General features: G+C 38.9%; 1 long non-coding RNA gene across 7 annotated transcripts in view; it reads right to left on the reverse strand.

Annotated features, from left to right (window-relative positions):
• Window positions 1–27,590, reverse strand: part of LOC132686321 (uncharacterized) — a 184,310-nt gene that overhangs the window by 130,770 nt on the left and 25,950 nt on the right. For 4 of the 7 annotated variants that reach the window (XR_009613588.3, XR_009613585.3, XR_009613589.3 and 1 more), the window contains 3 exons: window positions 20,862–20,942; window positions 11,096–11,189; window positions 6,174–7,458 (listed from right to left, as the gene is read on the reverse strand). This is a non-coding gene — a long non-coding RNA (uncharacterized LOC132686321). Of the gene's footprint in view, window positions 1–6,173; window positions 7,459–11,095; window positions 11,190–16,308; window positions 17,680–20,861; window positions 20,943–27,590 lie in introns of those variants that run through there. The other 3 variants (XR_009613586.3, XR_009613591.3, XR_009613590.3) reach the window with 2 other exon arrangements.

A 27,590-nucleotide genomic window follows, 5' to 3' on the forward strand; every position in this document is an offset into this window, starting at 1 on the left:
AGTTACTGGCAATCAACCTGGGGGGGGGGGGGGGGCACGTTGTACAGCAGTTGGCTCCTGCCCTGAAGAGAAGAATGTCTGAGAAAGCAGGGAGGAAAGACAGAGACCACCAGGGAGTGGCAGAGGTGGCCTGGAGCAGGTGGGAGCATCAGGCAGGAGGCAAGCTCCCATGACTCATGTAGGACTGTGGTCTCAGAGGTTTGACAAGTGAGTGCAGTGAAAAGCTGGAGAAAAAAAACCACCACTCACTGTGCACCTTCTCCTAGTGAGGGGCAGAGCAGAGGCATGAGAATGTTGATGTGTACCTACCCAGCCACTCGTCTCACAAAGTGGGGCAGTCTCTACACCTGTTTCCTGAAGTTCTACCTAATGGTCCTTCCTGTGGTTCCTATGGGTCCCCATCTTTTTCCCTTCATGTCAACTATTTTGCATTCTTACTTTTAATGCTGCCATAGAGGAAAATTAATAAAATATAAATTTAAAGTATGTGCAAATTAAATTTATTTGCTCACTTAAGAAATACTTCCTGAGCCCCTATGATGTATCAACAGAATGTGCCAGGGATACAGCAAATGAAAAGGCAGAGGCAGTCCTGCCCTCTTGGAGATGTGATGTTTGTACTAGGAAGGCAAATACTTAACACTGCTTTAATTTTTAAGGAAGGTCTAATTTTATAAGCAAATCATGTATCTTAAGTATATTAGCAGGAAAAAAAATGTAGTGTTTGAAAGTTATTGACAAAAGAGTATAAGCTTTTACTATGTACTCAAAGGAAACAGATTCTCTGAGGTTCCTGCTTCTTCCTGGAAGAAATCCACCAGGTGCCATTATAAGGCCCTAACAACCTCCATTATCTTACCTCAAGTATCTTTGATACTATCAGACAGGAGTATTCCAAGCGTGGTCCCGAACCTGCTTCACCTGCATTACTTGGGAACTCCTTAGAAATGCACACTATTCCAGGGGTGTCTGTGGCTCAGTAGGTTCAGCATCAGACCTTGGTTCAGGTCATGATCTCATGGCTCGTGAGTTCAAGCCCCGCCTCAGGCTCTGCACTGACAGCTCAGAGCCTGGAGTCTGCTTCAGATTGTGTCTCCCTCTCTCTCTGTGCCCCTCCCCCTCGTCAAAAATAAATAAACATTAAAAAATTAAGAAAAAAAGGAAGAAAGAAAAACAAGTGCCCACTATTTGGCCCCAGTTTCAACCTAACAAATCAGAACTCTAGGGCTAGGGCCCAGAAATCCATGTTTCAATAATCCCACCAGGTAATTCTAATGCACACTACAGTGTGAAAGCCTGTTTGATAAGATAACGTCAATCAAAAGTCATCCCCAGTGGCAAGGCTCTTGACCTCAACAGAGTCTCTAGACCTTATTCCCCACACTTGGAACTGCCTGAACATCACTTATAAGCTGATTTTCATCACCTAATCCTTAGGCAAGAAAAATATGAGGACAAAGTTTGATAGCTCAGCATAAAACAAGCTTTGCCAGGGTTATCCTCTCAGCTTTGAATTCTGCTTTGAGCAACCAGGCTCTTTTGTATTCTCCTGAGCAAGCCTTGCCCCATTATCCAGTTTCAGTAAATCTGCCATATTATCTTTTGCTTAACCTCTGCCTTCCGTCCCATCTCAATATCTTGATATCTTCATTTCCTAATTACTCTAGGTGACTGCTCTCCCAGCCCTGAAAATGAGGTTCAGGGTCTACAACTCCACATCTGGCTGTCAAACTTTTGTCTGACTCACACTTGCTGTAGGATCCTTTGCCTTCTGGCTGCTGTGCAACCTCTGTGATCAGGGCTGCATCACCTGTTCAATCTTCCACTTGCCTGTGCCCCGCAGTCTAACACTCCTGAGATTACAGGTGTTCATCACAGTCAGCTGAGAAATCCATTTGGCCCTTGACAAGAGACCTGAAGTATGTTCTGTTTCCAGATCTTAGTGGATAAACACCTTCCTAGAATTCTAGTTGACAAATAAAATTGTATTCTAGGTGATGAAAAGAGAAATAACTGGGTAGAACATTTATTGACAATCCAATAATCTACCTTTCCTTATGGAACAAAAATTACCTTCAAAGTACCACCCTGATTCAATCACCTAGACTGCAATCCCCACAGTTACTGGTAAGGCTCACATCCCTGTCGTACCCTACTGTGTCTCACAGAGTGTCTTACACAATGCACGGCAACATGGTAAGCACTCGATAAATATGTGCTACATAAATGAAGGCATAGTCTATTCCCTTTCTCTTGTTTTCCAGCTAATTTATAAATTAGCTTAGTCATCATTCTCACATGCTTATTAAGTACCATCATGGGAAACATTAGGGCCAAGACTGACTGTTGATTGCACAAAGAGAACAAAGAGAGGGGAGAGGGTTCATTTAAAACATGCACACTGTCCTGGGGGCCAGACAACTGGATTTCTCTCATGGCTTAGCCACTGGTTATCTAAGTCACCTGAGCATGTAGCATAAGATGTCTCAATTGCCTCATCTGCAAAAGGATGAGATTGGATTATACAGTCTCAAAATCTCCTTCTGGCTCTATCATTCTAGGACCTTACAGTGGACCAAAGTCCCCTGGTTTTTAATTTTTAGAATAGATTCAACACAGAAGTTGCTGACATGCTACATAACTTATTATATTTCATTACAGTGCATAAAGGTAATTATTTTTCTGCTAATATAGGTAAGAGACATAATTTGCTTTAAAAATGGATATTCCCTTCAAATTTGAAATAGACTACAGGTAGTCTTGCTCAAGGGTATAGAGGTTGGCTGATCTTGGCTGCAGACTCTGAAATGGGTTTAGGTCTGCTTCACACGTCTCCTCCTTCTCTTTGGATCAGCAGCTACCTGAGGATGTTCTTGTGTTAACTGGTAGAAGCACAAGAAGCCAAGTCAAATCACACAGGAAAATTTAAAACCTCTGTTTGCATCACAGCCACTGATATTCATTCTACTGACCAGGACACGAAAAGATGTTCAACATCATTAAGCCATTAGGGAAATGAAAACCAAAGCGATAAGATACAACTTCACACCCACTAGGATGACTATAATCAAAATGACAGATTATAATAATATTGTTGAAGATATGGAGGAACTGGAATCCTCAAACATTACTGAAGAAATATAAAATGGTACATCTACTGGAGAAAAAAGATTGGCAATTCTCCAAAATAGAGGTATCTTATGGTTCGATGCTATCCCTATGTATATACTCAAGAGAACTGAAAACATTTGCTCATATAAAAACTTGTACATGAATGCTCCTAACAGCTTTATTCACAACAGCCAAATGGTGGAAACAAGCAAAATGTCCATTAACAAATAAACAAAATGTGGCATACCCATACAATGGAATATTATTTGACCATAAAAAGAAATGAAGTCTTAGTTCATGCTGCAGCCTACGTAAGTCTTTAAAACACTGTAGTGAGTAAAAGAAGCCAGACACAAAAGACCACGTAACATATGATTCTATATGACATGTCCAAAATAGATGGACATATCTTTCTTATAAAGACAGAAAGTAGATTAGTGGCGGCTTGGAGTTGGGGGAGGGTGGAATAGGCAGAGACTGCTGACTAGTATATGGTTCCTTTCTGGGGTAATGAAAATGTCCCTAATTAGATGACAGTAAGGGTTGCACATTTTCATGAATATGCTAAAAGCCACTGAACTGTACACTTTAAAATGGTGAAGTTTATGGTATATGAATTACCTTTCAATAAAAAATAAGATTAGAGTTTCAATGAGTAAAGTAAATCAATGAGATAAGAAGTAAATCAATGAGATAAGAAAATATGTATGTTCTGCCTATTCTAGAAGGAGGGACTGTGAAGCCACACAGTAAAGGCTTCAATGTATGGTCCATAATTAAAAGGAGTGAAGAAGTGGAAAATTAATCCAGCATACTAAAAATAATGTTCTGTATTTTCATAAATTTTAAGCATATTTTCAAAGCTTAAAAAGCAGAGAGGAATTCTCAGCAGAGATAAACTTGGAAATGCCCAACATTAATAATATATATTTGCCTAAAAATAAATTATATATAAATATATATATATATATATTTTTAGATACATATATAGATAGATCTCCTGTAGAAATCCTGCTTTCAGGAGCTTCTTGAAACAAGGTGGAAACAAACCATCAAACATCAGTAATGAGGGATGAGAAACAATTGGAATTTGTGAAGCATCTGAATTATAAACATTCTTGAAGTACAGTTTCATTCCTTTCAAATACAAACAACATAAACTAATCTGGAGAAAAAAAAACACCTGGTAGAAATCTTTAGAAAATTAGTTTAATGAGATTTCAAATTGCAATTAGCACATCAATTATCCATATATAAATTGTGTTTCTACAGTGCTTAGTGGAATTTTTTAAGTGCCTCAAACCATGTATTCTGTTGAACAACTTAAAAATTTCCTCCTACCCTCAGGTCTTGTTTACATATTTAATGTGTGTTATCTACAAATTAAGTGTTTGCTCATGCACCCTAATGTTTATAGCAGCATTATCAACAGCCAAAGTATGGAAAGAGCCACAACGTCCATCGATGGATGAATGGATAAAGAAGATGTGGTGTATATATATACACACACACACACATATATACACACATATATATACACACATATATAATGGAGTATTACTCAGCAATCAAAAAGAATGACATCTTGCCATTTGCAACTCCGTGGATGGAACTGGAGGGTATTATGCTAAGTGAAATTAGAGAAAAACAAATATCACATGACTTCACTCATATGAGGACTTTAAAATACAAAACAGATGAACAAAAGGGAAAGCAAAAATAATATAAAAACAGGGAGGGGGACAAAACATAAGAGACTCTTAAATATGGAGAACAAACAGAGGGTTACTGGAGGGGTTGTGGGAGGGGAGATGGGCTAAATGGGTAAGGGGCATTAAAGAATCTGAAATCCTTGTTGCACCATATGCTAACTTGGATGTAAATTAAAAAAATAAATTAAATTTAAAAAAAGAAAAAAAATTAAGTATTTGCTTAGCAAAATAAACCTCAGTACTACGCTCCTAACTCAACCATCACCAGTTGAAAATCACTCAAGTTCCAACTTCATTTGATCTTCCTCATGATACATCATGGTAAAGCAGTGAATGGCAATAAAAAGAGATTTTAAATTCGAGTCTCAGAATTAAAGTGCCTGAATGTTCTGATTCTACATATGCAGCTAACACTCTTTTCTATACACCAGGCTTACAGTGGCCCATGTTAATGTACACCTGAAAAACAAAAGGCCCTCCTACACAGAAATTCCTCTGTGAAGTACAACTCATTAACTCTTCTTAGCTTTATCTAAAACTGACCTGATCAGGTTACAGTTAAACTCATACCTCTCTCATCTCGCCATAACCAAAATATCCTAGGTAATCAGAAGCACAAGTGAAAACTATCAACATGTTCCAAAGGAATCATTCTTTGGTTTGAGATTCCAGAGAAACAATACATACAACCTCCCCACACACACAATCCTACTAAATTGCAGTTACTACCTTCCCATTTACTGCTCAAAACTCTTCAGAAGGGGGTGCACCATGGACGACAAAATCCTTGATTTCGTTGGATACCAGGGAAGAAAAAAGAGAAAGGCAGCAAAAATGTGCACTACAGACGAGACAGAGAAGTGTGGGAAAAGAGCAATGAATGGGTTAGAAGTAATTCTTGGGCAGAAGCAAGACAAGAATAGAGTGAAAACCAAGAAGAGAAGGAACACAAGAAAAAAAAATCATGGGATGGGTTAAACAGGTTAAGGGGATTATGAGTACACTTACGAGCACTGAGGTATTGTATAGAATTGCTGAATCACTATCTTGGACACCTGAAGCTAATATAATACAGTTAACTATACTGGATTGATAATAATTAATTAATTAAATAGATGAATAAATAAACAAATAAATAAATAGAAAAGGCTATTCCTCTGAGAGTAGGCAAAGCAAAGAGAAGCTAAAAGAAAGAAAAGGGACAGAAACTTAAAACTGAGGAACAAGATATGCAATATTTTATAAGCAAAATTTGGGCAAAGTATCTGACTTCATATGGTAAAAATGGTATCTGTGGAATAAATAAATGAGCATCTAACTCTGAAGCAACAGCAATAAAAGCAAACTCACCATTTCATCTCCAAAACTCATTCTTTGCTGATGTCCTTTCTTCTGTTAATAGTGTCATCCTTTTAGGGGCACCTGGGTGGCTCAGCCGGTTAAGCTCCTGGCTCTGGATTTCCACTGGGGTCATGGTCTCACTATTGGTAGGATCGAGCCCCGTGTCAGGCTCTGCCCGGACAGCAAAAAGTCTGCTTGGGATTCTCTCTCCTTCTCTCTTTGTCCCTCCCACCTCGCTCTCACGCATGTGTGCACACTCTCTCTCTCTCAAAATAAATTAATTAAAAAAACATTTTTTAATAGTCATTGTTTTCTCAGCTCCCCAAGCTCTTAAAATCCTAGAATCATCTCTACTATTCACTTTGCTTCTCCAGTGCCAGCTTCAATCATTGGAGCATAATTAATCGTTTCTTCATCAGGTCTCCTTTACCCACCTTTTCTGTCCACTCTGACCAACTCAACGCATATCTCAATTATGGACTCAAATTACCCTGCACCCGCACTAGTAATTGAAGATAGTTCTTGCCTTCAACGAGTTCAAATGAGACATATAAACAAATATAAGTTGGCCCTTGAATAATGCGGGTTTCAACTGCAACAATCCACCAATAAGCCAGAATTTTTCTTTTTTTCTGCACAAAATTTTATTGTCTCCATTTGGTCCGCAGCTTTGAAGAAGGTTCCAGGGTGGTTGAAAAGCCTCCTAGTGACTGCAGGGATAGGCTCAGGCAAAAGCCCTGACACCGTGGGGCTCCAGAGGTTCCCAGTGGCGACTGAGGGTGAGCCTTTCCAAGAGACACTCACCCAGCCCCGCCTGGAGGCCAGCCAGCCTGCACAGTCAAGTTGTTGCCCATCTTCTTGAACAGTTTCCTCTCCTCATCCAGGAAGTGGTTCTCCAGGAAGTCACAGAGATGGGGGTCTGCCCGGGGACAGGCAGGACATGCACAGTTCAGTACATGCAGCTTCAGGTCCTTCTCCGTCCAGGGCCATGGCGGCTTCCATGATGTCCGCGGTTTCTGACTGTCCTGAAAGAGAGCACAGCCACGGAGCTGGTTTGTTAAGGTCAAGGGACACGTGGCACCCTCTGGCGGAAAAAAATGGCCCATGCTCTCAACATCCACATCCTCCAGGTGGAAACAGTAGCGTAGAGAAAGGTAGGTGCCCAGGTCCTTGGATGCACACTGATCAGGTGGTCCATGGAGCCTTCACCTCCGTGGAGTAATTTTGATGAATGTGATCGTTCACGGTTGATCAGCAATGAGGTGCTAAGCTCAAGAAACAGTGTTGGCTTGCCCTGGAGATAGAAGATGGTAAGAAGATGCCTTCAGAGGTTTCAACTGGAAAAGAAGTTGGAAGGGTGGTGGGGGGCTGGAAGAAGCTATTCCCTGGATGTGTTCCCTCCCAACACTGTTGAAGCAAGAGACAGATCCTGTGGATCTGCCTACACATAGATTTTTTTATAGTACACTAGTGTAAGTGTATATTATCTTCCTTATAATTTTCTTAATAACATTCTTTTCTCTAACTTACTTTGTGATAAGAATATATAATACATATAACACACAAAATATGTTAGACTGTTTATATTATCAACAAGGCTTTCAGTCAACAGTAGGCTATTAGTAGTTAAGTTTTGGAGAGGTCAAAATTTATGCCCAGATTTTTTATGTGAGGGGGTAGTTTCGGTGTCCCTCACCCCCTGCCCCCAACCTTGTTAAAGGGTCAGCTATAATACAGTGTGAGAAAAATGCCTGAGAAACTCATAATTTAATTATAAGTTTCCCCTAATCTCACTATCCCTAGCCTCTTCCCTTTTTTTTTTTTTGAGAGTTCATGAGCATTTAATAGCACTTCCTGTTTAGACATACCATTTCTTTTACATCATTATTTACTTATTTATTTATTACTAAACATGAATTCAAGGCAAGTATGCAGTTTCTTTTATACTAAAGCAAATCAGGAAATGAAGACAAAATTGCCATCATCGAATGTTAATCTCCAGAGGGGCACCTGGGTGGCTCAGATGGTTAAGCGTCCCACTCTTGATTTCAGCTCAGGTCATGATTTCATGGTTTGTGTGATCCAGCCTTGCAATATCAGCCTCTGCACTCATAGGGCAGAGCCTGCTTGGGATTCTCTCTCTCCCGCTCTCTCTGTCCCTCCCCCACTTGTGCACCTGTTCTCTCTCTCTCTTAAAATAAATAAATAAGCTATAATTTAAAATGCTAACATCCAGAGAACAACATCTCCACAAAGTTGGCCTGAAGACACTCAGATTCTACCAGTTTTTGAGATGTTCCATATTTAGGTAGTATAGACACTGCAGTTACTTTTAAGCTTTTTCTTTTTTTTTTTTAATTTTTTTTAATGTTTTTATTTTATTTTTGAGACAGAGAGAGACAGAGCACAAGCAGGGAAGGGGCAGAGAGAGAGGGAGACACAGAATCCGAAGCAGGCTCTAGGCTCTGAGCTGTCAGCACAGAACCCGAAGCGGGGCTCGAACTCACAGACTGTCAGATCATGACCTGAGCCAAAGTTGGACACTTGACCCACTGGACCGCCCAGGTGCCCCACTTCCAAGCTTTTTCTGAAGTCATTATTTGGATCTTTGCAAAAAGGTTTTTCTCCTACTTGGCAGCAGATGAACACACATCCTTCACTAGCAAACTTCAGCCCCTCTCCTAAGACTGGTTCAGCCTGTGCACAGTTGGACATCAGCCATTCCCTCCAGCATCCTCAGAGCGAGTAAAGTTGGCAAAAATTGTCTTGCCACTGTGCTGCTCCATAGCCAGTTGCCATCATGAGGGCACATGACCACAGGGTCTCTGGGTGACACCACCAGGGGCTGGGGCCCCATAAGCCTCTTCCCTTTTAGATAATATTTTTAGCTAATCTATCCTGAAGGATTATGTGCCAGGCATGTATGAAAGGACCAAGCATTTTACATACTTCCTCTCATTTACTCCTCACAATAACCCTAGAGATAGGTGGTATTATTATTCAACACCTCCATTTTAAAAATAGAGCAACAGTATTTTTCACCACAATGAAAAATAAAACTTAATTAATAAATTAAGTTCTTTAATGAGGGAACTAAGGCTCAGAATGGATAAAGTATTTGCCAAAGTTTATACAGCAAATAAATAGTCAAGGCTATGGTTCTGATTCTATACCCATGCTCTTTACCTCTGTGCTATATACTGTATATTATCACCAGATTCGCTTTCTTTTTTTCTAGTGCTTATTTTATTTTTGAGAGAGAGAGTGAGAACACGGAGGGGCAGAGAGAGAGAGAGACAAAGGATTCAAATCAGGCTCTGCTCTGAGAGTGGAGAGTCCAATATGGGGCTTAAACTCACCAACCATGAGATAACGACCTGCGTCAGACACTTAACCAACTAAGCCACCCAGGCAACCCCAGATTCATTTTCTTAAAGTATTCTGTCACTCTCTTTTCCAAAACACATTTCCCACAGGATCAAATCTTTAGCAATTTTCAAGGCCCTTATCACCTAACCACAGCCTCTTTTACTAACTTTACTATTGCCAATACAAACTCCCTCTTCTTCCGAATGAACTCTACACACTCCCATACATACCAGCTCATTCTAATCCATTCCTCTCCCCAAACCTGATGTGGCCTCCACCTCTCCAACCATTTAAATCCTGCCTATGATTCAAGACCCACTCTAAGTCATACCTTCTCCATAAAAACATTCTCAACCAGCAAAAGCTCACCCTCAGGGCCCTCTTCTCTGAAATCTCAAACTTCACTATGTGTACCATTAACTTGATACATAATTATAGACTGCATTTGATTGCTTTTTAATTTACAAGCATCTAAACCTTAGGAGCACCTGGATGGCTCAGTCAGTTAAGTGTCCAACTCTTGATTTCCAATCAGGTCATTGTTTCATGGTTCGTGAGATGGAGCCCCAGGTCAGGCTCTGCACTGACAATGCGGAGCCTGCTTGGTATTCTCTCTCTCCTCTCTCTCTCTCTGCCCCTTCCCCTGCTCACTCTCTCTCTCTTTCTCAAAAATAAATAAATAAACATTAAAAAAATTTAAACCTTACCTGTGAACTCCAACAATGATCCTAATCTCAGCATTTCTTTATATCCCCTACTTATGCCTTTTTTTTTTTTAACATTCACTTATTTTTTTTTTTTATTTTTTTTTTTTTAATTTTTTTTTTTTCAACGTTTATTTATTTTTGGGACAGAGAGAGACAGAGCATGAACGGGGGAGGGACAGAGAGAGAGGGAGACACAGAATCAGAAACAGGCTCCAGGCTCTGAGCCATCAGCCCAGAGCCTGACGCGGGGCTCGAACTCACGGACCGTGAGATCGTGACCTGGCTGAAGTCGGACGCTTAACCGACTGCGCCACCCAGGCGCCCCAACATTCACTTATTTTTAAGAAGAGACACAGAGTGTGACTGGGGGAGGGGCAGAGAGAGAGGGAGACACAGAATCTGAAGCAGACTCCAGGTTCTGAGCTGTCAGCACAGAGTCAGATGCGGGCTCAAACACCAACCACAAGATCATGACCTGAACCAAAGTCAGACACTTACCCGACTAAGCCACCCAGCTTCCCCCTACCTATGCCTTTAATAAAGAAGGAGCTAAACAAGTGAATACTAGGACATCAATAAATGACTCATAACTCAGCTAACACTTTGGGGGGTTATAGGAATTGGAAATATAAAGATTAGTGCTTGTTGAAAATCAAATGCATATAAGCAAGGAAAATGTCACAAATATAGCTCTTAAGCACATACACTAACTTTTAATTAATTTTCCAGTAGACACACGTGTATTTTAGTATTTTAGCATAAGCACACTGATGTAAAAACAAAAAAAAATAACAGTCTAAAATACTATTAAGCCACTAAGCTATACATTTTTAATAATACTAAAAGGGAATTTACCCAACTCAAATATCTTGTCAGAATCTAGATATCAGAAGAAAAGGAAAACTGAGGAATCACTGGGAAGAGATACTTCTCTTACTCCATGGAGGACCTAAGAGAGAGAGATAAGAGTAAGATATAAGAACTCCCCTGCACAACAATGTGCTTCTGAGAAAAATTATAGAACCATTTACTTTGAAAGTCTCTAAAAATATGGATATAGGAATAAACTTTGCAAACATCCAGATCATGGATTCATTGATTTCCCAAATCAAATCTCAAAATGATTTATTTTTCCAAAGTATTCTTTTTCCTAAGAACAAGACAGCAGAGTTAGAGACTTTTAAGGTCATGTCCAACACCATAACCATCCGACCTCTCTTTCTTTCCTGCTGGTGACTCTCCCTCCTAAGCTTTGGAAGAACTTGATCTTTCTAATGATGCATCCAACATCCATTAACCCAAAAACAGTGTTAGCTGAGTTATGGACCTCTTAAAATTCCCTGTGGTGTAATGGCAAATTCTGGCTCTGGTCCTCTATAGAATGACACATGTTCAAGCTGTAGTCAGAATGATGAAATGTATGCCATGCAAATGGAGCCTACTTTTTGCGTAATATCAATACTTTCTATTTACACTGATAATACCTTATTCAATCTGCACAATATATTGCTATTTAGTCTCTCTTGGAAACAGTTTGCTTTATGATTCATTAAGTAGTTAAGGTTGCTCTTTCACAACAAGAAGGATGCATTCGTGCCCCTCAACTACACTCTAAGAGTCATGAATATTTAAATTAGGACATTATAGCCAAACTAAATAGCATATTTATTGTAGTCCTTGTCATTTTTAACCTGAAAAGGTATTGTTCCCTGACACACAGGATAAGAAACAGAATGGTGTGGTTAAAAAAAAAAAAAAATGTGGTATTGGAGGCAGAAGATCCTAGAAGCCAAATTCCAGCTCTACTACTTATTTCTTGTGTAACTTTGAACAACGTACTTAGCCCCTCTAAGATTCAGTATTTTCTTTCTTTTTCTTTTTTTAAGTAGGCTGTACACCCAGCACAAAGCCCAGTGTTCGGCTTGAACTAATGACCCTGAGATCAAGACCTAAGCTGAGATCAAGAGTCAGATGCTTGAGGGGCGCCTGGGTGGCTTGGTCAGTTAAGCGACCGACTTCGGCTCAGGTCATGATCTCACGGTCCGTGGGTTCAAGCCCCACGTCGGGCTCTGTGCTGACAGCTCAGAGCCTGGAGCCTGCTTCGGATTCTGTGACTCCCTCTCTCTCTGCCCCTCCCCTGTTCATGCTCTGTATCTCTCTGTCTCAAAAATAAATAAACGTTAAAAAAAATTTTTTTTTTTTTAAAAAAAGAGTCAGATGCTCGGGGTGCCTGGGTGGCTCAGTCGGTTAAGCATCCAACTTCAGCTCAGGTCATGATTTCACAGTTTGGGGGTTCAAGCCCCCTGTCAGGCTTTATGCTAGCAGCTCATAGCCTGGATCCTGCTTCAGATTCTGTCTCTCCCTCTCTCTCTCTGCCCACACCCCCCCACTCGCACTCTGTCTCTCAGAAATAAACTTTAAAAAAATTTTTTTTTCAAAAATAAAGAACACTAATTCAAAGGGATACACACTGCTTGTGTTTATTGCAACATTACTGAACCAGCCCAAGTGTCCATCAGTTGATGAAAGTATAAAGAAGATGTTGTATATATATTTATATACATTATATATACATATAATGGATTATTATTCAGTCATTAAAAAATACTGAAATCTTGCCATTTGCAACAACATGAATTGACCTAGAGAGTTACAATGCTAAGTAAAGTATGTCAGAGAAAGACAAACACCGTATGATTTCACTCATATGTAGAATTTAAGGGGTGCCTGGGTGTCTCAATCAGTGGCTGAGCTGTCTGTGCTACAGCTCAGAGCCTGCAGCTTGCTTTGAATTCTATATCTCCCTCTCTCACTGCCCCTCTCAACCCATGCTCTGTCTCTGTCTCTCAAAAATGAATAAACATTTAAAAAAAATTTTGTTTAAATAAATAAATAATTTAAGAAACAAAATCAAATGAGCAAAGGGGAAAAAATAAGACAGAGAGAGACAAAGCAAGAAATACTCTTAACTGTAGAGAACAATCTGGCATTACCACAAGGGAGGTGGGTGGAGGGATGGGCTAAATAGGTGATGGGGATTAAAGAGATGAGTGCAGGGCGGTGTATGGAAGTACTGAATAATTATATTGTACACCTGAAACTAATATACAACTGTATGTTAACTAACTGGAATTAAAATAAAAACTTAAAAAAAAAATGAGCCATTAACTGCCCAGAACAATGGATGAAAACAGACCATATTATGGCACATGAATATGCAACTTAAGAACCCTGGAACAATTAAAAGATTCACCAGAAAGAGAAAGAAAAAGAAAAAGAAAAAGAGGGGAGAAAGGGGATCCATATGAATGATTTTGAACTTCTCAACAATCCTGGAAGCTAGATGACAATGGCATTCTATACTGAGATGTTCAATCAAGCACTATTTTTAAACATACCAAATTTATTAGATGGAGGTAAAGCAGTGCTTAGAGGGAAATTTTTAGCTGTAACACCAAAATTGTAAAAACCTCAAATCAACATGTAAACCTCCACCTTAAGAAACTGGAAACAGAAGAGCAAACCAAACTGAAAGCAATAGAAGGAAGGAAATAAGAGACATTAGGATAGAAATCAATGAAATAGAAAATAGAAAAACAATAGAGAAAAGGCAATGAAAACAAAATTGGTTCTTTGAAAGTATCAATAAAATTGACAAACTTTCAGCTGGACTAACCAAAACTCATTTAAGTTCCTACTCTAAAACTGACATACAAGCTGTCTGAGAGCTTTATATTCTAAGTGACAAGAAAACCACTTATAAGGAAGTTAAGAACTAAAAAGTTACCCTAAAATCCAAGATTGATGATAGTCCTTGACAAAAGAATTGATATTGCCCCAAAGTTTGTAACCTATCAGTGAAATAAAGTCACTTCCCAACACATAAGGTTGGTTTTATGATCCCATGTTTAACTTACAGTCTCACACATCTGTGTTCACCTCTACTAAGGAAGGGGTTAGACTCACCTATACTAAGGAAGCATTGGCATGCAACAGAGGAATATATGTCTAAAGATATTATATAACATATATACAAATGTACAATAAAACCTTGGTTTGCAAGCATGATTTGTTCTGGAAACATGCTTGAAATCCAAAGCACTTGTATATCAAAGCAAATTTACCTATAAGAAATAATGGAAACTCAAAAGTTTCATTCCACAACCCAAAAATATTCACATAAAAATGATTACCATACTGTAATGTAATACAAAATAATAAATAAAATACAAAATATTTTTTAAAATGAAAAAATTAACCTGCAATTACCTTTGAAAACCTTTGTGGTTGGTGTGAGAGAGACAAAAGAGAGAAAGGATACTGTGTAGGACGACTTTCACTATCACTAACAGAATCACTGCTGTCTAGTGGCTCAATGGCATCTTTTTCTTTTCATGAAACTTTAACAAGGAGCCTATCCAATGACACTTGCTTTGGCCTCCTTTTGAGGATTTCACGGAAATGTGACATTGCATTGTTGTTAAACAGATTCATGGCTCATACTGTTACAGCCTTACTCGGGTGGTGCTTTTCCACAGAATTTGGCCAACGTTTCCCACATTTTACACACCTCCCTAATCTCATTTGAAGTGATAGATTCCTCTGCCTTTTTCTCCTCCTCTGCAGACAAGATCTCCTCCATAACCTCTCACTGTTTTTTTTTTTTTCAGTAGGTTTTACTTTTTATTTATATTTTCATGGCCACTTTTTATTACTTTGATAGTTGACAGATGATCACTTAATATGATAGTGCTTATACTTTCACAGATTTACCAAACACTTGTATTCTTACGACTTTTTTGTTTTGAAGACAATTCTTTTCTTGCAATAAAAAAAATTATTTTCAAAGAGAACTGCTTTCAAAGTTTCATTTACATTGGTATATTAGAGAGCCTTGACCTCTGCAATTACATAATAATTGAATTAACTATTCTTAAATATCAATTTAGTCTGATTTAATTTAATCTTTTATGGTTTCTTTTAATTTTATATTTTTTAATTTACATCCAAATTGGTTAGCATATAGTGCAACAATGATTTCAGGAGGAGATTCCTTAATCCCCCTTACCCCTTTAGCCCATCCCCCCTCCACAACCCCTCCAGTAACACTGTTTGTTCTCCATATTTAAGAGTCTCTTATGTTTTGTCCCCCTCCCTGTTTTTATATTATTTTTGCTTCCCTTCCCTTATGTTCATCTGTTCTGTGTCTTCAAGTCCTCATATGAGTGAAGTCATATGATATTTGTCTTTCTCTGACTAATTTCGTTTATCATAATACCCTCCAGTTCCATCCACATAGTTGCAAATGGCAAGATTTCATTCTCTTTGATTGCCAAGTAATACTCCATTATATATATATACATGTACATATATGTATATACATGTACATATATATACATATATATACATGTACATACATATACATATATGTACATGTATATATATATATATATATATATACACCCCACATTTTCTTCATCTATTCATCCATCAGTGGACATCTGGGCTCTTTTCATACTTTGGCTATTGTTGATAGTGCTGCTATAAACATGGGGGTGCCAGGGGCACCTGGGTGGCTCAGTCGGTTAAGCGTCTGACTTCAGCTCAGGTCATGATCTCACGGTCCATGAGTTCGAGCCCCGCGTCGGGCTCTGTGCTGACAGCTCGGAGCCTGGAGCCTATTTCCAATTCTGTGTCTCCCTCTCTCTCTGACCCTCCCCTGTTCATGCTCTGTCTCTCTCTGTCTCACAAATAAACGTTAAAAAAAAATTGACGAAAAAAAAAAAAACATGGGGGTGCCTGTGTCCCTCTGAAACAGCATACCTGTATCCCTTGGATAAATACCTAGTAGAGCAATTGCTGGGTCATAGGGCAGTTCTATTTTCAATTTTTTGAGGAACCTCCATACTGCTTTCCAGAGTGGCTGCACCAGCTTGCATTCCCACCAGTGCAAAAGAGATCCTCTCTCTCCACATCCTCGCCAACATCTGCTGTTGCCTGAGTTGTTAGTGTTAGCCATTCTGACAGGTGTGACGAGGTATTTCATTGTGGTTTTGATCTGTATTTACCTGATGATGAGTAATGTTGAGCATTTTTTCATGTGTCAGTTGGCCATCTGGATGTCTTCTTTGGAGAAGTGTCTATTCATGTCTTTTGCCCATTTCTTCACTGGGTTATTTGCTTTTTGGGTGTTGAGTTTGATAAGTTCTTTATAGATTTTGGATACTAACCCTTTATCTGATATGTCATTTGCAAATATCTTCTCCCATTGTGTCGGTTGCCTTTTAGTTTTGCTGATTTTTTCCTTTGCTGTGCAGAAGCTTTTTATTTTGATGACATCCCAGTAGTTCATTTTTGCTTTTCTTTCTCTTGTCTCTAGAGACATGTTGAGTAAGAAGTTGCTGCAGGCAAGATCAAAGAGGCTTTTGCCTGCTTTCACCTTGAGGATTTTGATGGCTTCCTGTCTTACATTTAGGTCTTTCATCCATTTCGAGTTTATTTTTGTGCATGCTGTAAGTGGTCCAAGTTCATTCTTCTGCACATCACTGTCCAGTTATCCCAGGACCACTTGCTGAAGAGACTGTCTATTCCATTGGATATTCTTTCCTGCTTTGTCAAAGATTAGTTGACCATACGTTTGTGAGTCCATTTCTGGGTTCTCTATTCTGTTCCATTGATCTGAGTATCTGTTTTTGTGCCACATAACCTCTTACTCTTGCTCTTGACACAGATCCATCAGTTCATCAGTGGTCAGCTCCTGGCCATGTTTCCCCACCAGCTCTTGAATGTCACCCTCATTCACCTCCAGTCCCACAATCTTCCCCAAGGACACAATTTCATCCACAACTGGTGATGATCAAGCCCCTCTAAGTCATGTTCAAGAACACAATCAGGCCATAGCTCTCCACGCAGAATTGAGGGTTCTCTTGATGACCCCATCCTAGGCTTTATTGATGATCTTGAGGTAGTTCATGATGTGGAAATGATTTTTCCCAAACTCTTGGAAGGTAAGGTTTGATCCTTCAGTCACCTCAAAGCATTGCTGAAAATAGTGCTTTGGTATAAAGCATTCTAAAGTTCAAAATGACCTGCCAATCCATGGACATACCTTGTTCATTCTTCTCGATGATTTCCTTAACTTCTGCCATAGTCATCTCCTTCTTCTTACTGCCTTTCTTTTCAACCTTTTTCTGCATCGGGGCCATTGTATATGCTCTCACAGATGTTGACTACAGTACAGTATCAATAAACTTTATCATATACAGTATTTAATGTAACTGGCAATAAGGCAGCAGAGGCAAGGTTCTATATCTGTAGGCAGCCTGACCTAGAATGAAGCAAAGCAGTCCTAAGCTTACTCTTATATGAAGAAGCAAAGGACTGTCCATTGGTGCTTTGAAGTGACAAAAAAATACACTAGTGCCAGTTGTGGGCACCTTCCAATGTTCTTAAAAATCACTGATTTCTGCCAAACACAATGGCCTGAGACTGAGCATCCAAGCATGGGAAATGATCACCCACAATCCCGCAGCAAGAGAGAGAGAGAGAGAGAAGAACCATTGGCTCAGTTGTGATCATGTGAGATTCAGCATCACTTTCTACTCATATTGCAAAATATTGCTCATTTATCAAATTAAAATTTATTAGAAATATTCGCTCATCTTGCAGTACCCTTGAAGTTACTCACAATTCAAGGTTTTACTGCATATTTGAATGTCTTTGGGTAATTTTTCTTCCATTATTTTACCTCTGTATTGCTTTTTTTCCCCTTTATTCTCTAGTTAACATACAGTGTAGTCTTCACTTCAGGAGTAGAATCCAGTGATTCATCACTTACATATAACACCCAGTGCTCATCTTAACAAGTGCCCTCCTTAATGCCCATCACCCATTTTCCCCACCTCCATCAACCCTCAGTTTGTTCTCGGTATTTAAGAGTCTCTTATGATTTGCCTCCCTCTCTGTTTTTATATTATTTTCCTTCCCTTCCCCTATGATCATCTGTTAAGTTTCTCAAATTCCACATATGGTTGAAATCATATGATGTCTTCTGACTGACTTATTTCGCTCAGCATAATATTCTCCAGTTGCATCCACATTGTTGCAAATGGCAAGATTTCATTTTTTTTCATCACGAAGTAGTATTCCATTGCATATATATGTATACACCGTATTGTCTTAATCCATTCATCAGTTGATGGGCATTTGGGCTCTTTCAGTAATTGGTTATTGGTAGCACTGCTATAGACACTGGAGTACATGTGCCCCTTCTAATCAGCATTTTTGTACCCTTTGGATAAAGTCCTAGTAGTGTAATTGCTGGGTCAAGGGTCTTCTAGTTTCCATTTTTTGAGGAACCTCCACACTGTTTTCCAGAGTGGCTGCACCAGATTGCATTCCCACCGACAGTGCACAAGGGTTCCCCTTTCTCCACATCCTCACCAACATCTATTGTTTCCTGAATTGTCATACCTCTGTATTTCTAAGTCCACAAAATACTGTGCTGTGCTTAGGAGATTCATTCAATTTTTTTTCTTTCCCTACTTCCCTCAGGATCCATAGCCACAACTGGTCTTACAGTATTTTAGAAATAAGAGTGGTTGCTGTCTTCAAATTTTATGACTTCAGTCAGTCTTATTCCTTTCCCCTTTGGCTGGAATTCTGTTTAACTGAGTATCCATCTGTCATGTGACCTCCCTGTGTCTGCCTTATGTTTCCACATTTTAACTTAGATGGAATTCTCTTGTGGATGAGAAAGGAGAGAGAGTGACGACTGAAAAGATGGAAGGTAGGGAGTTGAAAATAGTGATACACACACACGGACATATACATACACACACACATAAGCACACACATGCATACACAAAGTACAAAAAAACAAATTACAAAATTATTAAGAGAAGAAAAACTATGTGATTGAAGTAGGTCACAGTTGGGGGTTTCTACATTACAAGCAATGAATGACCTATTTCTTAACAGAAGTAACTACACAGTTTATTTTATTATAGTATTATTTGTTATATTATCTAAAAGAGATACATTTTAGACACTTTTCTACATGTGTGACATAGTTCACAATTATAACATAAAAATAATAAAAACAAAAATGTACCCCAAAATGCAGAAAAGTCAAAATTAAAAATACTTTTAATTTAAAAATTTAATAAAACAAAATTTAAAATAAGTGACAAAACTATTAGCTCTTTATCTGACAAAGAGTTTTGCAAATCATTCAACAAAATATAAACATTTCCCAAAAGGAAAATGGACAAAGGCTACTCATTGGCAAGTCTCAAAAAAAGAGAGGAAAGGGGCGCCTGGGTGGCGCAGTCGGTTAAGCGTCCGACTTCAGCCAGGTCACGATCTCACGGTCCGTGAGTTCGAGCCCCGCATCAGGCTCTGGGCTGATGGCTCAGAGCCTGGAGCCTGTTTCCGATTCTGTGTCTCCCTCTCTCTCTGCCCCTCCCCCGTTCATGCTCTGTCTCTCTCTGTCCCAAAAATAAATAAACGTTGAAAAAAAAAAAAAAAAGAGAGGAAAAAAGTGAACAGCCAATGTATTAAGCAATGTTCTCTAGAGAACAGAGCCTGCAGAGAGACTTAAGCATGAATGCTTTATGGGGGAGATACAACTTCAGGACAGGGAGGGTGAGGGAATAAGGGAAGGGAGGAGTGAAGGATGAGAAATAAATTCAGATGGTCCTGCATCACCAAAATATGCAGAGCATTTCAGGTCCCAGTGGGTCAGATTATACAGATATGCAGTACCTTAGTCCATGGGTGGGACAGGAATGGAGAGTGAATTTAATTAATTTACAATTTCATTCACTTGACTCTTTCAGCCTGCCCTGCTCGCTCTCTCTCTCTCTCTCTCTCTCTCTCAAAATTAATAAATAGGGGCACCTGGGTGGCTCAGTCGGTTAAGCATTCAACTTCATTTCAGATCATGATCTCACCATCTGTGACTTCAAGTCCCATGTCAGGCTCTGTGCTGACAGCTCAGAGCCTGGAGCCTGCTTCAGATTCTGTGTCTCCCTCTCTCTCTCTGCCCCTCCCTACTCGCACTCTCTCTCTGTCTCTCAAAAATGAATAAACATTAAAAATAAATAAATAAATAAATGAACTTTTAAAAAAAGAAAAAGAAATTTCTCTATCTTGAACACCAATCTTACATACCAGTGTTATTAAAGGAATCTTTATAGAATGGGAAATCACATTGTTATAGTTGACAACAGAACAAACAATCCTCTGAATGGTTTAAAAATCCAGTTGTATGTTCTGTTCAATCCTTCAGTTATGTGTGCTTAGGAGGTAATTCTAGCAGAGTATAACATAAAAAAGCTGGCTACAGGCAGCAAAACTGTGGTCACATTCATAATTCTTCTGCAGCCAAAGACAACTTGACATACAAGAGGTTTCGGAACTGCCTGATCATCATATAAGATGATCAAACAATAAAAGATAATAAATGTCTTCAAAAAAAAAAACAAAGAAAAATAATTTTAACTGCTTTCCAAAAGAAAGCCTTAACATTGTACGTTGTAGAGATGAATATCTACAGCACAGAATACACTAGCAACTCACAGTTCCTCACAGAGAAAGTGGTTGGTTGAGTGAAGCTTACCACGAAAGAGTAAGTATTACATGATGATATCTGCTGTGAAGAGCTTCAGGTCACACTGTTCCACCAAAGATGCAGTGAAAGCTGAAACACAGATGGAAAGGCAAAGAAAATTTTGCTAAACTGAAAGCCAATTACGTTATTCCACTGCTACATGTCTAGATCTAAGACTTAAGAACAAAATTGCCCCAGTGATTATATAAAACATCATGTGTAGACAAAAGAATTTTTTTAATTAAAAATATATGTTATTCAGGGGTGCCTGGGTGGCTCAGTCAGTTGAGCATCCGACTCTTGACTTCGGCTCAGGTCATGATCTCATGGTTTGTGAGATCAAGCCCTTCATTGGGCTTTGTGCTGAGCCTGCTTGGGTTTGTCTATCTCAGTCTCTCTCTGTCACTCCCCTGCTCGTGCTCTCTCTCAAAATGAATAAGTAAGTTTAAAATATATATATATGTATGTGTATATATATATATATATGTATATATATATGTGTGTGTATATATATATATATATGTGTATATACATATATATACGTGTATATATATATACATATATATATGCTATTCATTAAGTATCTTTCTCCCATTGAACAAAAAGCTTAAATTTGTGGAATTGCTTCAAAAAAGCTACATAATTACCACTAATCAAATCTTCAAAGACAGAATATAAATAACAGATAAATTTTTACCTTAGTTGGTTACAATTCCAAAGAAGCAAACACTCAATCACTTAGGGCAACATGGCCATTAGCAACAAACATCATGTTTGTCACAGAACTGAGCTGAAAATGAGCATCTCTTTAGTAGCCCAAAGTGGAGTCTGAGGCCCATGAGCAGACCAGCAGCTAAGATATCTAGGTAGACGGTAATGTTCCTGTCCCATAATGTCAAACTTTCAAATTATATTATGAAAATCTTAATATGGAACTGTAGTAATAATTAAGTTTATTGACCTCATTTTGAATTTACTTTGGTAAATTCATTTTTGATGGTTACATTTGCCTTTGGTCTCAGTTCCACTGAATATTGATCTTCATAGTCAATCTCTCAGCATTTGGCCAAGATGAATTTAGTGTTCCTTCACTCTCGATGTACAGAAACCATGGGTGCATTATACAGGTACAACATGAGAAAAAAAAAGGCCAACACATTAGGCATGACTTTCTCTAGGTGCCAGTGAATTATATTCTTCTTTGTACATGTCTCATGTCTCCCAGTTTCTTCAAAAAATATATATTGGTAGTTAGATAAAAAAGAAACAAATGCTCTTTTTAGCAAAATAGCAGGACATACAAATATCATTAAAATGCAGACTTTGATCATTCTGTTTTTATAGTTTATTACAAACGTATCATTGAAAATATTTTAATATGATGACAGAGATGCACAAATTCTAACTCTTGGAGTTCACTTCAGGGCTCTACAAGGATTTTAAGTAGACCTAACATTGCTTGTGCATCTTTATGTTCATGGTGAAGATCTGTGAACTGAGATTGAGTATTTGAATAATTAACAACCTAACTGCAAGCAGAGGAGCTGAAAATTTATATCCATCTTATTCCAAAGACAGGTTTAGGACATTTGGCAATTGTAGACTGAGACAAAAGAATTGGAACTGAAATGTTGAGTGTGAAATTGAGGTCAATTAGAACATCCCTCAATCTAAATTTTTCCCCATGGAAACAATTCTACCCAAAATTTTTTCTGTGAAAAAAAATTGGTTTTCTTTTAAAAATACATAGTTCTAAAATATATGGAAAATAGCATGGCTGCCTACATCACAGGACATGTAAAAAATAAAATCCAAATGCATTAAATATTTAAAGACAGAAAAGAAATACATTTTTGGTCTTGGAATAGAAAAACATTTTTTAGGCAGGACAAAAAACACCACACTTATAAAGGCAATACAGAAGCTAAAATTTTTGTGGCACAAAGTGCAACGATATCTATTGCAGAAACGTTCATAAAAATCAAAAATAGAACACAAACTAAATGTCCACCAATAAACAAATTATGATAGTCATAAAATAGAATACTATGTGCCTACTAAAAAGAATAAGGTTTATCTGAATATGTAAACATGGAAAATGATCCAAAATATATTATTAGGTTAAAAGAGAAATTTCGGAAAAATATGTATGGTATAATTTTGTTTTAATAAAATGTATAGGGATATGTATGAATGACTCTTTGCATAGTAAGAATACTATTTAGAAAATAGTAAATATAGTCTTTATTTCCTCTATAAATCATATTTGCTCATAGTCCTCTCATCCTATGGCCCCAGGGAAAGGATGTCAAATGCTACCTTCATATGGAGAAAGACACAACCTGATCATACAGACACTGGTAAAAAGAGAAGGCCCTTCATCTTCCAGAGGTGGAACGATGCTGTGAAAACTCAAAGAGATGTTTAGAAAATTCAGATAAATATGACTGGATCTGAGAACATCAGATCTAATGGTAGAGATACAGAAATGGCTATGGCAGGGAAAGGTGATCTGCAAGATAGACTTAGCACATAGGCTAGTATACAAAAGATCCATAAATTCCAACCTGCCATGGTGGCAAGGGCATGCTGAGAGGACCCCTGAAATGGCAGGAACCTGGGGTCAGAATGTAGAAGCCACAAAGAGCAGGTACCTCAAGACTGGAAGGTAATGGTGGAGCTTACAGTTAGCAACAGTGGATGCTAACACCATCAAAGACCAGGTAAGACTTGTTAGTGAAGACAGAGGTTAATACCCAGGGAGAGGCACGATATCTCAGCTGGAAATCAGATGACAGGCACGATATCTCAGCTGGAAATCAGATGACAGCAAGTGGATCTCACCTCCTGCACACACATACCCCACTGCTCCCCAGACACGCACACACACACTTCTCACATTGTCATAAGTCAGCTTTCCTCCACCCAGATGCCCTCTTAAGAAGAAATCGGGGGAAGAAAGAAATCTTAAAAGGCTAAGTTAACCTAAAATAGAACCTGGATGAAACTGAGGCAAAATATATTGTTAAATGGATGCTCCAACACCACCACCCATTACTACCTAAGCATACCAACTATAAATTTTTGGCACAGTATGAATTGTAGAATGTTACATTTTCACTAACTACAAGAAAAAATGGATTATTTTGAGGATTAAATGAACATGACTTAGTGACAGGTTGGATACTGAGGTGTGAGGGAAAGGGAGAAATTAAATATGACCCCCAGGTATCTGCCTTGATTGCCAGGTGGAAACAATATCATTAACTAATGTATAAATATGAGAAGAACACCTAAAATGGGCTTATAGGAAAACAGATTAATCTGATTTTTAATCTGTTGAATTTGAAGGGCCTCTGATACACCTTAGTAAAGATGTCCTGGAACCAGTTGGAAATTCTGATCCAGAAAAAAGTTTTGGGGGTGCCTCGGTGGCTCAGTCGGTTAAGCGTCCGACTTCAGCTCAGGTTATGATTTCACGGGTTTGTGAGTTTGAGCCCCAAGTCAGGCTCTGTGCTGACAGCTCGGAGCCTGGAGCCCACTTCAGATTCTGTGTCTCCCTCTCTCTACCCCTCCCTTGACTGTGCTCTTTCTCTCTCTCTCAAAAATAAATAAACATTAAAAAATAATAATAAAAAGAAAAGGAAAGAAGTTTTGGAAGTCTTCAAGGTGCACAGCAAATTTAAGCTAATGCTAATGGAAATGGATGAGATCATTCAGGAAAACAAAGTAGAATTCCTGTGCTCTTAGAGCCAACTCTACGTAATCAAGCTCCAATTGGGTTATATTGTCACCTTGATTGTGAACTCCAAAAGAGTAAAGAACATGCCTTCTAGGTATCTGTGATGCTGTAATTTATAATAAAAAGTATGTATTTGTTATTTGTCCTGGTTTCTGGCACAGAGCTTCTAAAACACTTATTTCCCGGGGCGCCTGGGTGGCTCAGTCGGTTAAGCGGCCGACTTCGGCTCAGGTCATGATCTCGCACTCCGTGAGTTCAAGCCCCGCGTCGGGCTCTGTGCTGACAGCTCAGAGCCTGGAGCCTGTTTCGGATTCTGTGTCTCCCTCTCTCTCTGACCCTCCCTTGTTCATGCTCTGTCTCTCTCTGTCTCAAAAATAAATAAACGTTAAAAAATTTAAATAAGTAAATAAATAAATAAAACACTTATTTCCCTAAGTGATAAGAGCACAAAGGTGTCTTTTATTAGGTTAATGAGGTGACTTTAGAAAGCCACTAAGTAAACTAAGGATGGAGGCTGATTGCTCTTGGAGCCAACCATGTGATTAGACAGTTGAAACTTTTGGTCCCACCACAGGACCTCCTGGAAAGGGAGAGGGGCTGGAGACCGAGTTCAATCACCAATGGCCAATGATTTAATCTATCATCTCTATGTAGTAAAAACCCAAAAGGGCTGGGTTCAGAGAGCTTCCAGGTTGGTAAACACAAGGAGGTCTGGGAAAAGGCATGAAAGATCTGTCCTCTTTCCTCCTACATTGCCCCATGTGTCTCTTCCATTTGGCTGTTCCTGAGTTCTATCCTTTTATCACAAACTGGTAAGTAAAGTCAGTAAAAACTGGTAAGTAAGTAAAATGTTTCTCTGAGTTCCGTGAGCCTCTCTAGCAAATTAATCAAACCCAAGGAAAGGGTCATTGAAACCTCCAAGCTATAGCTGGTAAGTAGGTCAGAAGCCCAGGTGGCAAGTGGAGTGTGGACTGGGGAGGCGTTGCAGTCTTATAGAACTGAACCCTTAATCTGTGGAATCTGTCACTATCTTCGGGTAGTGTAAGAATTGAGTTGAACTGTAGGACACTCAGCTAGTATCAGAGAATTCCATGGTGTTGGGAGGAGGGGACCCCACACATTGGCATTGGATGCAGAACCTTTAATCTCTAATTCCCTTTAGATTGTACTGAGTATGGGACAAAGCTCAGTAGATACCCATTGCTGAATTATGAAGTATTTCATTTCTCAGTGGGTGGTAAACAACGATTCCAAGTGGTCACTCTTTCCAGAATTAAAAAGATCTCAGTTTGGCAGAGATAGTCGCCCTCTTTATGTACTTTCCCATAAGGTGGTAATGAACCTGGAAACTGTGGAAACCAATGTCTGGAGATCTTGGGTGGTGTGCAGGTATGAACCAAGGACTTCCCTGGAAGTCAGGAGTCCTGAGTTATAATCTAAACCCTCCTAAAGAAATCATTCACTGCTATCAAAGCTTCAGGTCCCTCCCTACCCCCACCACAAGTAAACAGATACAGAATGCTTCTCATTTGTCTTAATCAATATACTGTGAGTGCTTTAAAGGCATCATCTATAAATATCCTAGACATCCATCCTAACCCACTCTACAATAGTATGAAAAGCTACTAGGTGCAGAGCCTGTCTTGGATCCCTGTTTATTTAACTCTTCAGAAAGAAGTAAATAGAAGGAGATACCATAGTATCTCAGAAATAAAATGTCAGTGGGACTCCAGACAAAACAGTCACATACTCCTTTTAATTTAGTTGTACAGAACAATTCGCATTTCTCCCAAACTTCTTACTCCCAAAAGCTTTGTCACATGTTGTTCTGTCTGACTGAAAGATCATTAGGCTTCTTCTTCACTTCATAAACTCCAGCTCATTCTTCAAGGCCCACCTAAAAGTTTCCCCTTTCTAGGAATACTTCTTTAAGCAGAGTTGGTGACCTGTTACATGGTGCTTCAATTATAGAATTTTTTTACACTGTATTATCACCTATTCATATTTTTCCCCATCTAGACTTCAAGACTGGGACTATATCCTTCATTTTTTTAAGTTCAGAACCTGACAGGGCACCTGGGAGGCTCAGGTGGTCAAGCATCCAACTTCGGCTCAGCTCTTGATCTTACAGTTTGTGGGTTCAGGCTCTGTGCTGACAGATCAGAGCCTGGAGCCTGCAAAAGATTCTGTGTCTTCCCCTTTCTCTGCCCCTTCCCCACTCGCACTCTGTCTCTCTCTCTCTCTCAAAAATAAATAAACATTAAAAATAAATAAATAAATAAATAACCTGAGTTCTAATTAAAAAAATAATACACGCTGTTCACAGAAGGTGGTCACTAGTTTTAATGATGCCTCTGATCCTTTGCCTCTGATCTGTGGTCTGATGCCTTGGAATAAACTCGCACAAGGAGGAAAGAATGAACGCCCTGCTGGAAACTCTCTCCCTTTATGGAAGCAAATATAAGATCCTATGCTATAAAGACTACAGTGCAAATTTTTGGCAGGTCCTAGCATGACACTAAGGTTTCCAGAGAAGCATCTCTGATATTCTTTCACACGTCATATCTTCTGAGTATTCGAAGACAGTGGAAGGATGTTTCTGGCTTTATCCCATAACAAAGTTGTCATAATGCATTCTGACATTTTAAAAATACATTCAAAGCTGATAAAATGAAGATTTTGGATTTTGGCATTGGAAAAAGGCCTTGAACTTCAGCCAGAGGGTTCCCAAGAGAAATAAAAGTGATTTATATTGGAAGCTAGGTAGCAAAATGTATTGGACATTCAAGAACTATTTCAAGGTCCATAATCATTGACTTCACTGTCAGAGAGTTAAAATCTCTTTGCAGTAGCTCTACGGGTTACAGTTCATTACAGCGTTAGGTTAGAGCAACTGTTCTCAACCATGGTGTCATCACTGACTGTACTGAAACCACCTGAGAGGTGGACTGCAAAGAACTTAATACAAATAATAAACTACTAACATTTGTGAATGC

The sequence above is a fragment of the Panthera onca genome, chromosome F1, assembly GCF_046562875.1.
Source record: "Panthera onca isolate mPanOnc1 chromosome F1, mPanOnc1 haplotype 2, whole genome shotgun sequence".
NCBI classification, from domain to species: Eukaryota; Metazoa; Chordata; class Mammalia; order Carnivora; family Felidae; genus Panthera; species Panthera onca.